At 37.9% G+C, this 10,788-nt stretch overlaps 2 long non-coding RNA genes across 3 annotated transcripts; both read right to left on the reverse strand.

Annotated features, from left to right (window-relative positions):
- Positions 1–927: 927 nt before the first annotated feature.
- LOC130683599 (uncharacterized) lies at positions 928–6,884 on the reverse strand. Its single transcript, XR_008997430.1, has 4 exons — positions 6,560–6,884; positions 4,457–4,536; positions 3,504–3,559; positions 928–1,191 (listed from the first exon to the last, which is right to left on the reverse strand). It is a non-coding gene; the product is annotated as an uncharacterized LOC130683599 (long non-coding RNA).
- Positions 6,885–6,916: 32 nt separating this feature from the next.
- Positions 6,917–10,581, reverse strand: LOC130683601 (uncharacterized). 2 transcript variants are annotated; one of them, XR_008997432.1, is made up of 4 exons: positions 10,521–10,581; positions 8,734–8,827; positions 7,478–7,605; positions 6,917–6,983 (listed from the first exon to the last, which is right to left on the reverse strand). It is a non-coding gene; the product is annotated as an uncharacterized LOC130683601 (long non-coding RNA). The 2 variants fall into 2 exon arrangements; XR_008997431.1 differs by having other exon boundaries at positions 6,933–7,605.
- Between the last annotated feature and the right edge of the window lie 207 nt (positions 10,582–10,788).

The following is a 10,788-nucleotide window of genomic DNA, read 5'->3' on the forward strand; positions in this document are numbered from 1 at the left end:
AGCCTGCCAAAAGGAGATAATGCTGCCCCCAGAAAAGGGGAAATTGCTGCAGCTGTAAACTCAGCAAGCACTCCCAAATGTAACTAACACAGAATTCTTGAGTCTAGTTTATTTCAAGCAAATTCTATGTTATACATATATTTTACTATAACTTCAAAAAATAAAATGCATTGAGGCATTAAGAATTTCTAGGTAATAAATGCCTGTTCATTTTACTTGAATCCACTGTTGTTTCTTTGTTTTGTTTTTAATCTAATCCAGAGGAATCCTGCTAGATTTTCCAAGGCATTTGCAATTGAGGGCGGGGGAATCTGAGTTAAAAGACATGAACTCTAGCTCATACATGGGTTAAACTCCTTATATGGGTTTTATTAAAAATGACAGGCTTGGTGCTTACTAGCTTGTATCTGCCCCATGGGAAACTGCCCTCCTGAAGAATGAGGGCCAGGCTGTTCTTAATGTAACACTGACAATCATTTGCATCAAGGGCAGAAGACCACAGTCCACCATTCAACCTCTGGGCTGTTGGTTATAAAAGGCCTGGCTAAAATAGCGACAAAGCCAATCACAGGTTTTGGCTTTCTGGAAACCGAATTGGGAAATTTAGAGGAAACCAAAGAGATTCAGAAAGAGAGGCAATGAGGCAGGAGGGACAAGGTTGGCCATGGGGGTAAATTAAAGCTAGAAGTAAAGAGAAGCTTTAAGTAAGCAGAAGGAGTGGGTAAAGAAGAGCTGTACCGAGCAGTTAGTGCCATAGCCAATCAGTGAACTGGGGGAAGAAGTAAGACTCTACAGAATGATGAGCAGGAAAGCGCAAAAAGCTGAGTCTCTAACCTCCGCAGGGGACTCTGTTGAGATTTCATGACCTCCAGCTGTGAAGATTCCTGTGGCTGTCTTGAATCCACCGTACCCTTCAAGTGCCTTATTTTTGGATATGCCTGGGATCACAAGCCCCTCATAACCTGAGTTAATGCATGCGAGTCTATTTCGTGTAACCAAAGAAACCCGAGTAACACAGAAATTACTACCAGGAACAGAGATTTATGAAATACAAAATCACCAAGAATGGGGAGCTTTTCCAATTCATGAAGACATCCTGGCTGGAAAACATTCAGAGTGTTCTACTTATTCCAGAAGTGTGTTTTCCTGGGGTCCTTACCATGCAGCCAAAGATGAGGCTACAGGCAGGAGCTGCAAAGCAATAATTTTAAGGGTGTAAAGAATGAAACAAAGCCGAGTTGGATGATTTTAGCCTATAAAAGTAGCAAATTTACAAAGTTAAAGTCCAGAATGCCCTGCTGAGAGCAGCTGAAGAAACCTGTCCAAGGATGCGCTTTTATCTGACCCTTGGCAGGGCCCACGGCCAAGCAGTTGCATCGGAAGAAATCACAGAACCTCGCAGCATCCTTTTTTGATCAGGACAAGTGCCCATTTGACAGGAATGAGAAAAGCAAAAGGCATTACTTTTTACTGGGCTCCTCTTTCTGACCACTTGTGATAATCTATCACAAAAATGAAGCAAACTAAACTGATCACCTTTTTCTCTGGTTGAGCCATTAGGGCCTGGAAAAAAGGACACATACAAAAAAAAAAAATTCCTGGAGGATCACAGAACACAACAGGAATGTGAGACAGTCTTGCATGCTAGATGTTGAGTAATCAAAGCTTAGAGGATATGCTCACGTGGTTAATGAAATCAGGGTGTCTCAATACCGGCATTGACATTTGGAGCTGGATACTTCTTTGTTGTAGGCATGGTCCTGCAGGTTGTAGAATGTTTGGCAGCCTCCCTAGCCTCTACCTACAAGACATCAGTAGCAACTCCTAGATGAGATAACCAAACACATCCCCAGAGAAGGCCAAACGTTCCCTTGGGAAGGGGGTGAATGCCCCAGGGGAGAACCATTAAACTAAAGCAACCAAATAGGTGTGGTAACCTAGGGATAGAAAATGTCTCAGGTACCAAAATCATAAATATATTTCTTTGTAGATTTTAATTATGCAATTAACACAATGGATAGAGTTTCCTTTTCAAGGAAATTAGAATATTACAGCTAAAATGACAAATTTTTATACACATTTTAAGCCTTCCTACAAGTTAGGAGAACTTGCCTCTTTTACAAATTATGTGTGGAAATAGTTCTTTGTAGGAATCAAGGTGAGGAGCCGCGTTCTACCTTTAAGTCAATGCCAAGGTGAAGGGGAAAGAATGCAAACCACAGACCAGATCGCAGTGCTCAGCAGAGTAGGGGAGTCTGTCAGGGACGAGCATGAGATGAAGAGCTCCTGTAGGGTTTTCAGAAGCTTAGAATGGGCATTGAATTTTTCTGCGGGTCAGAGGACTGATTTATCTAGATCTCATAGAGCAGAGAGCCATTAATTGATATCTGAACTACTTACCATAGCAGTAAACAATAATGAAGACTATAATAAAGATGACTTAAGAGAAATTCATCATAGATTTATTTATAAGAGATAAAGTTGCATATAACCAAAATGGAAAACAATTGGAAAAGGTTCAGTGAAAGCCTTGATAGCTGATCAAAGGAACTCGATACAGTCATTACAACACAGAAGTGTGATAACAACGTGAGAAATGCTCATGAATTGTGGAGTGGAGAAATATGGGAAATTACTATGCTCACCAATGTCAGCTTTGAAAAAGCACTTATGAAAAGCACATTGAATATAGGACGGCAGAAATATTTACTGTGTTTTATTACAGATTACTCTTATCTTCATCTACCTAATTTATATGTATCCTCAAATTCCCCCAAATTTATTTTATAATCAGAATGTACAATTATATTTGAAGGTTATACTGTATAATTTCATCCTTCAACTTATCAATCTTCTTATAGTCAATGTCACATTAAGCTAGTACTTAAGCAAATAATGGTTATAAATAGCTGATATATTTGACATTTAGGTCTAAAAAAACAATATTTTGTTTTTAAAATGTGCTCAACATTCAGCCTTATTGATAATAACAAAAAAACAGTCTAAGATTACGTGAGTTTTGAATTAAGCACAAAATAGGCCTATATAGCGATTCATATGTTAAATTAGTATGTAAAACACTAATTATGTTAAGTGTTTACCCTTCCCTATTTGTATCTCTCCCCTCTAAAGTGCCAAAGTTTAAAACACCATTTAAAATCTTAATCATTATTGAAAATTTAAACTACCAGATGCTTCATTGTGTTAGCTGCAGAAATATGGAAGATTCTTCTGTAATTATAGAAACTGATAATGTAGTAAGACCTAAAGCCTGTTAGGAGGTTCAGAGTTTTAAGGCTCTTTCTGAAGTTTTAAGGCTTTTTGTCCAGGAGGAGTTTTTATCTAACTGTTGTCTCAACTTCGTCATCAAAATTTCCCAGCTCCTGTTTAGAGAGTTTTAAGTAGGAGAAAATTAATAAGGGAACAAAAATGTCAGTGTTTTTAAACGATGGATGCACACAGAGGTTCCCCGTATGATGCTCACTGGTCTAAAGAAAACTTACCTGTTCCAAGGTAGCCTGAGAGATGTTCTATTCTTCCAGTTCCAAGGTCCATTTCACTGCATTTAAAGGGTCTGACATTAGTGACTTACATTTTTTTCACCAGAAATGTTTTCAAAATATGCAATAAACACAGCAACTTCAAATCCATGAGATACTTTAAGACACAGGCCGAGTCCTTAAGTTTTCTTGAAGGATAAATTCAAGAATATTGACACGGCTAATCAAAATAGCAGTACATGAGTATATAAATTACCAGTAGAGTAGCTCATGAAAGAGATCCCGGTGTCCTATTCCAGTATTTTGCCTTTTGATTGTTTATATATGTATGTTTTGGACTCCAAATCAAGCATTGCTTTTTGATATTTATAAATCTATGGATTTATAAATACAAGTACACTCTATGCTGGTCTCTTAGTAATGAATTTCACATTTCTGCATGTTAAGGCCTCACAAATGTCCAGTGTGGGCTCTAGTCAGTGCCTCTGGAACGAGAGCAGAAACCCTTCCCAGTCCTGATTTATCACACGGTTCTTGTCACGTTATCTTCCCATGTAACTTCCGTTTCCGATCTGCATTTGGGCCTCCAATCATTGACTCTGTATTCTTGCTCCTCATGCCTCTGACTTTGATAAATATGGAGATATTCATATGGGGAAGCTCAACATGGTGTTCTTTGGGACAACATGGCAATAACTATCCTCTGACACCATGCAACGGAACCGGCACAGAATGTTCAGACTTATTTGCAGCTCGATTTCTTTGTTAGCAGATGTAGAATTGACCTCAGTCTAGGGCCACCGGTCCTCCATTCCCTTTGGGATTTTTTAAAGACAATTCCAGCAGAGGTTTCCCAAGGTTCGATTGACTATATAATTCTCCTACTTGAAATTACATAATATGTACTCCACATAAAAATATGCAATACATAAAGTCTTAAATATGTCTAAGCTGACCTGCCTTTCATTTGAAAAAGGTCTGAGATAGAGGGTGAACATCTTCCATAGGTAATTTGTATGGCATCATGGGGCAATACCTGAGAGGAAGAGAGAGTGAGATTTATCACTGCGGGTCAGTGTTAAATTGGGGAGCATTTAAAGGGAAGGCAATACTGGGAAGAAACTGATAGCCAAAATAACAAAATAATTTTTCAGTTTTCTTAAATAGAAAGGTAAATAGTTACATTTGAGAAAACATGATTTTAAGCCAAATAACTTATTTTTGGTCATGAAAATTTGATGACCACAAAAATCTGATGGCCTCTCATTTAATGTTCAATCAAGATCGATTCTGAAAAATAGCTCTGATAAAGAACCTTTCATACTCAGCCTGTTCTTTCTTCCAGTGCTCTATTTCTTACTCTGAAAAGTCATTCCTTCAACCTGGAACCTTTTAATCAAATTTCCCCTCTACAGTTAATTTTCAATCTCTCTTATAAGAATTAAAACTGTTGAACTCCCTCCTATTACCAAAAATTCTTCCTTCGCATCCAGCTTCCCGCTCCCCAGATAAAGTCATGCATGAACTCGACATTTGCACGATCTGGGGGATACTCTTTAGTCATTTTTTTTAGACTTCCCAAAAGTATTAAAAAAGTGATACCCATCATCCTTAAAACCACACACACATGCTTTCTCTCCTGGCTCTTGATACAACCAACACACGAATGATTTTCTTTCTCTCTAGATTTGCTCTAAGGTTAGCTATTAGCTACACGTGGTTATTTACATTTAAATTAACTAAAATAGATAAAATTTTAAAGTCAATTCCTTGGTCACACTAGCCACACTGGAAGTGTTCAGTAGCCACCTGTGATTACTGGCTACCACACAGAACAGCAGAGATACAGGACTTTTCCATGATCACAGAAATTCTACCGGACCGTGCTGTTCTAGACACCACTTAGCATTTGTCATTATGGCTGTGGAAGTGGTGGTGGTGGTTTCCCCACCAGCTTTTCTTCCTCAATCCAGTCTCAATACTGAGAGTTCCTGAGCTCCATCCTGGATCCATTCCCGTTTCCATCTTCCTTGATGACCTCACCCATTCTCCTAAGCTTAATGGTCTTCTAATAGGGTAAAAATGTCCCCGTTTGTTCATTTCTAGACCAGATCTCTCAGTGACCTTTCACTTTTCTTCTGACCCAAAATACATATCTGTATTTTGGCATCTCCATGTGGATATCTCTTTATACATCAACTATGTGAGCTTTCTTTCCATCTTTTTCATGTATGAAGTTCATTCTTGACTTAATTTTTACATGTGCTGTTTGCTCAAGTGAGTGGCTCTTATTCCTATTCCTCGGCTGACCAAGCCCTGCTCTGTCTTAAAGTCTTACCTTAATGTAATTTCTCAATTACTTGTATCTTCATGTGCTTAACATCTTTACCCTCAAAAGACTGCAAGTACCCTAAGAACCTTGCCTATTTATTGACTGTTGGATACATAGTCTCCAGCAGATAGTGGGTGCTCAATAAATATTATTTTTTAAAACAAGTAGATAGGAAAACCCTATACATCTTTCAATTCAGTTTAACATCATTCTGCCCTTCCCATGGGCTCAGTTATCCTTGCTTGCTGCCCATATCTGACCATACAAATTTAAAAGAACCATAGGGAATATCAAGTGACTTATAATCAATTATCTTAGGACAGAGTCAATTTCTCTTAAGCATGCAAGTGTGTGTCATCAAGCACTTGATGCAATTTTGCACTTGGTAAAAATGCTATAGGTTGATACATAATTTTCCCTGTCTATTTCTTAAAATCAAGTTCATGGTGTAGTTTGTACTTTGTTCCTAATCTCCAAACTGTTCCATCATTCACACACTCACACATGTGTGCACACACTCCATCCACCTTTCTGAGGTATGAAGCACTCACTGAAAATAACTTCCAATTGCTCTTTTTTTCCCATACATGTGACCCCCCCCCCCAACAACTTATTTTGTAATAAACAAGCCAGCTCAGCCTTTCTCTTCCTGTCAAGGCTAGGACAAAACTAAATGATGTATACTGTAAAACTCAGACCTGTCACCCAAGCCAAAAACCTCCTTTACCTTTCCCGCCCAGCAGCCTGTGGAAAGAGCTTCACAATCTGCGTGGAGAGTCCCCCCTGAGAGGCTTCCTTCCTTTTCACTTCTAGAAGATAATCTTTACCAGACTTGCTTTTCAGATGTTGAATGGAACCAATACACCAAGCTCAGGGAAGAGAACAAAAGAGTTGAAAGAAAAAAATACTTGTCTCTTAATTTCTTCCTTAACTGAAATGCAGAGAAAGGTGTTTGATCATAAATCAAGTTGCTGGAGAGCATCAGCAAAAATCTCTCTTGGGGACCAAGTGCTGGCTCTCAGCAGGCACCCACCTCAGCCTCCCAGACACCAGGATGGCCACGCGGTCACGCAGGGCCTCAGCCTCTGCCGTGTAATGTGGCCAGGAGGGCGCCCCTCTCCGTGTTTTTAACAATGGTCTGAATTGCCTGCCTAAAGGTAAAGTAAGGGATTGTTTACATTTAGAAAGTTACTTAGGAAAATAGATGAATGGGAATAATGACTGAATATAAAATTTTAAACTAAGTTGCAAGAAAAAAATCTTTGCTCTAGAGAGAAAGAATAGAAATTGTACTGAATTATGTAATTATATTACCACACTACTTGGCTTCATAGAATGAAAAGTAGATTGGGAAATAGTAAAATGTTTTTTTTTCAAAGTAACATAAGTTGGGATATAGAGAAACCACATTGTAGGATTTTCAGTAACGGAAAAATTGAAGAAAGAAGTAGGGAAGAGGATTAAGAGAAACAAAGTTCAGTCCAATACATCCAAGAGTCTATCTGATTCTTAAAAATGTTTATTTTTTTCTTCCTTGAGGAATTTTGAATACTATATTGAGTTTCACTGAATTAAATAATAGAGGATGTGATCCTCAAAGGTTAATGGAGCAAATGTAAAAAAGTAAATAAATAACTAGACTTACAGTTTTGACTCTGATACTTAATATGACCCTCCAAATATCTGCTGCTGCCCTGCGGGGTCCATCTCCATGGTTGGCTCATCCAGAAACACCAGCAACGGGTTTCCTAGGGAGCTCGGTGTGAAACACAGCTGGAACGAGAGGAACAGTGTCTGGAACTGACCTGTGGGGTGCTCAGAGTAAGCCCCACCCTTACCTTCCTCTTTATTACCTCTGATAAGACCCTCCCAGGAACTGTTAGGTTGTTCCTGGAGCTTGAGAGCTTCCACCACTCTGACAAAAGACAAACAAACAAACCACTTTCTTGCTATTTGAATTGGGACAGGACTTTAGCTTTCTCTGCCAACATAGCAAGTGTTTTTATAATTATATTTTCCCAAAATATATGAACAGCCTCAAAGAATGGAATATTATTCCCCTTCATAGTCTTAAACCTAAAGTATAAGGAACATTCTCATAAAGGGAACATTCTCGTAAAGGGAACATTCTCCTAACCTTTGTTAACACATAAGGAAACATTTCTAATGGCTATTTTCTTCTTTCCTGTTGAAAACAACTTTTCTTTCTCTTATATTCCTGGTGTAAACAGCTTGACATGTCAAAGCATGATTTTCCTGTTAAACATCAGATATTTTGTACATTCATGTTTTACCTTTCACATCCTAGGCTCTGAATCCAACCAGATTTCTTGCCAGTGGTAATTCAGCCTCCTTTTTTCAAGTAAAATGCCCAAATGTATGTTCATGAACAAATACTACTTTATCAACTACTTTTAAAACTAATTCTTAACCAAATACATCCCCTTTGTATTATGCTAAACATCAACCTTGCCCTCTGCACTGTTTCATTTCTAGTTCATTTCTTATTGATTTCCAGATAGTATAAATTCACTTGCTCTTTTTCATATGTCATTCACAGTTATTAATATTACAATTGCAGTACAAGGCAAAAATGAAGTTGCAACCCTTGCAAAAAATGTGGGATTTTGTTAACGTTGATAAAAACACCAAAGAACTCTGAACAGCACAGGTGAATGAACATCTGGCAGCTTAAGACCCAGAAAATAAACCTGAAGAAGACAAAGTAAAAGAGTGAAGACAGGATAGATGCTTTAGGAGGTATGATTTAAATACGACCTATTACAAAGGCATTACAGAAATAAAAGCAAGGTCTCCAGCTGAAAGCCAAGAGTTCATCAACTGTCCAGGACAAGCTTCCGACCTCAGCGCTGCCTTGAGGGTGCAGCCCCTGGTACTCACCTCAGCCAGGACGGGGCAGCGAGGGCATTTGTTTTCACTCCTTCACTTGAACATCTTCCAGCTCTTCTGGGTTTGGATGGTTTTCCCTAATTCTCTACAGAGAAAATAAAATAACATAAACATGTAATTACAGCTGTACACCTAAGAAGAGGAGGTATGCTTTTGTAATTCTATTTTTTTACCTTTCGCTTTATAACAATAAACATGATAAATTTACTGCCTACAAGATTCTCCTTGACAGTGTCAACCCCTGCAGGAGCCAAGTTCCCCGAAATCCTCTTTCACTAATTTTCTCTTTCAAGCCTTTTGCCCATCTGTCAGCAAGCTCAGATGGATACTGATCAGTGTTTTTGGCCTCTTGCCATCCAGATGACATCATAAAATGTTACGTTAATTGGCTACCATCACATTATATCATAAAATGTTACATTAATTGGCTACTCTTGTCTTTTCAAAATATTCCAAACACTCCTATTATTGTGTCTCCCATTCAGGGACCTGTACTTGGCTATAAGCAGTGGAAAAACAAGAATTGGTGATTAACCACTGCTTAGAGGGATGTGCAGGACAAAAATGCGACTTGCTTAATTAAAATCAATAAGACCCATGGCTTAGAAGCTATGTAGCCCTGCATTCAATATAATCCTATTTCTTTTTCCCAGAATGACACTGTCCAATGTGCCTAGCTGGAGATAAAGAGAAATCTGTCCTTACAACATCATGTTAAAGGTACTGCCACAAAATTAAATACTGAAATTATTTTCGGGTGTTCATTCATGTCCCTCCAACCTGAAACCTGAATGTTCACTCATTGTTCCTTTTGCATACTTCATTTCCAGACACCGTATAACAGAAAGGAGAATGATACCCTGAAGGTATGGCTAAAGGCAAGAAAGATAATTAGAATTAGCACCGTAATGGGTTTCAGACTCAGTGGGCAATATTTGCCTTTTCTCGTAGAAAATTTGACCATTGTCTTATAAATTTGACAAAAATATCTCACAACATACTTCTCACATAGAGAAGTTTACCCAAACCAACATCGTTCCAGTTGAAAAAAAAACACAAAAATTCCTGGATTAAGTTAAAAAAAAAAAACAAACTCTAAGGCATAGAAAAGATGACAAGATAGTAAAGACTTTTAAAGTCCTTAAAATGATTGTATGTGGAACATCTCTACATATATTTATAAATAAGAATATGCATTTAATGTATGAAGACCCAGGTGGAAAGGTATATAATTTTAAAACTCTATAAAAATTTGGGAAATTTTTCTCCTTAATAAACTCCTCTTCTGTCATTGAGAGAAAAAGAGTCCTGTAATCCATTTTGTTTCCCCCTTTTGCCTCAGTTACCATAATGCACAAAAATAACATTTATATTTTGGTTTTGTATCTTTTCCCAGTGTAAAATTCCACATAATTTTTGTCCTTTATTCTTCATTATTCAGATTAGTTTACTTTTTCATCCACATTTAAATGATGTTTAGTCACACAGCATCTGTGGTTTTCTTATAAACCACCTTAAAGTGTCTTTGGAAAGATCATATCAACAATGTATATCATCACAGCATCAATCAAGCCTTTAGAATTTCTGGTATGTATTTTACTGTCATTGTCTACATAGAAAAATGCTTTTAGGTTTTACTGCCATTATATTTGGACGTAGAATATAGGAAGGGTGGATACTTTTAGGATATTTAAATTTGCCCTTCTTTGGACAGGGTCAAGTCTATCACATGGCCATGAACCCTATGCATTATATATTCAGGCAGAGATTTTTCTTACTATTAAGATTGCTAAGAAAGTGGGTTCACCAACATGGACTTCATCTATTCCATCATTCAGACTTTTGGAGCTTCTCACATGCATAACGGATAGCTGTTGAAGAAAAACAAAGATGAAATGAAAGTTTCTGTACTTCACGAATATAAAATGTAAACACTAAATATGCCAATGTTGTACATGATGTTCCAAGGACCCCCGCGAATACTCCATGAATGGCGTTAAGACACGTTCTCCGATACTGTCTGTTGAGCTGACATTCTCCCTTGGC

The sequence above is a fragment of the Manis pentadactyla genome, chromosome 4 (genome assembly GCF_030020395.1).
Source record: "Manis pentadactyla isolate mManPen7 chromosome 4, mManPen7.hap1, whole genome shotgun sequence".
Taxonomy (NCBI): domain Eukaryota; kingdom Metazoa; phylum Chordata; class Mammalia; order Pholidota; family Manidae; genus Manis; species Manis pentadactyla.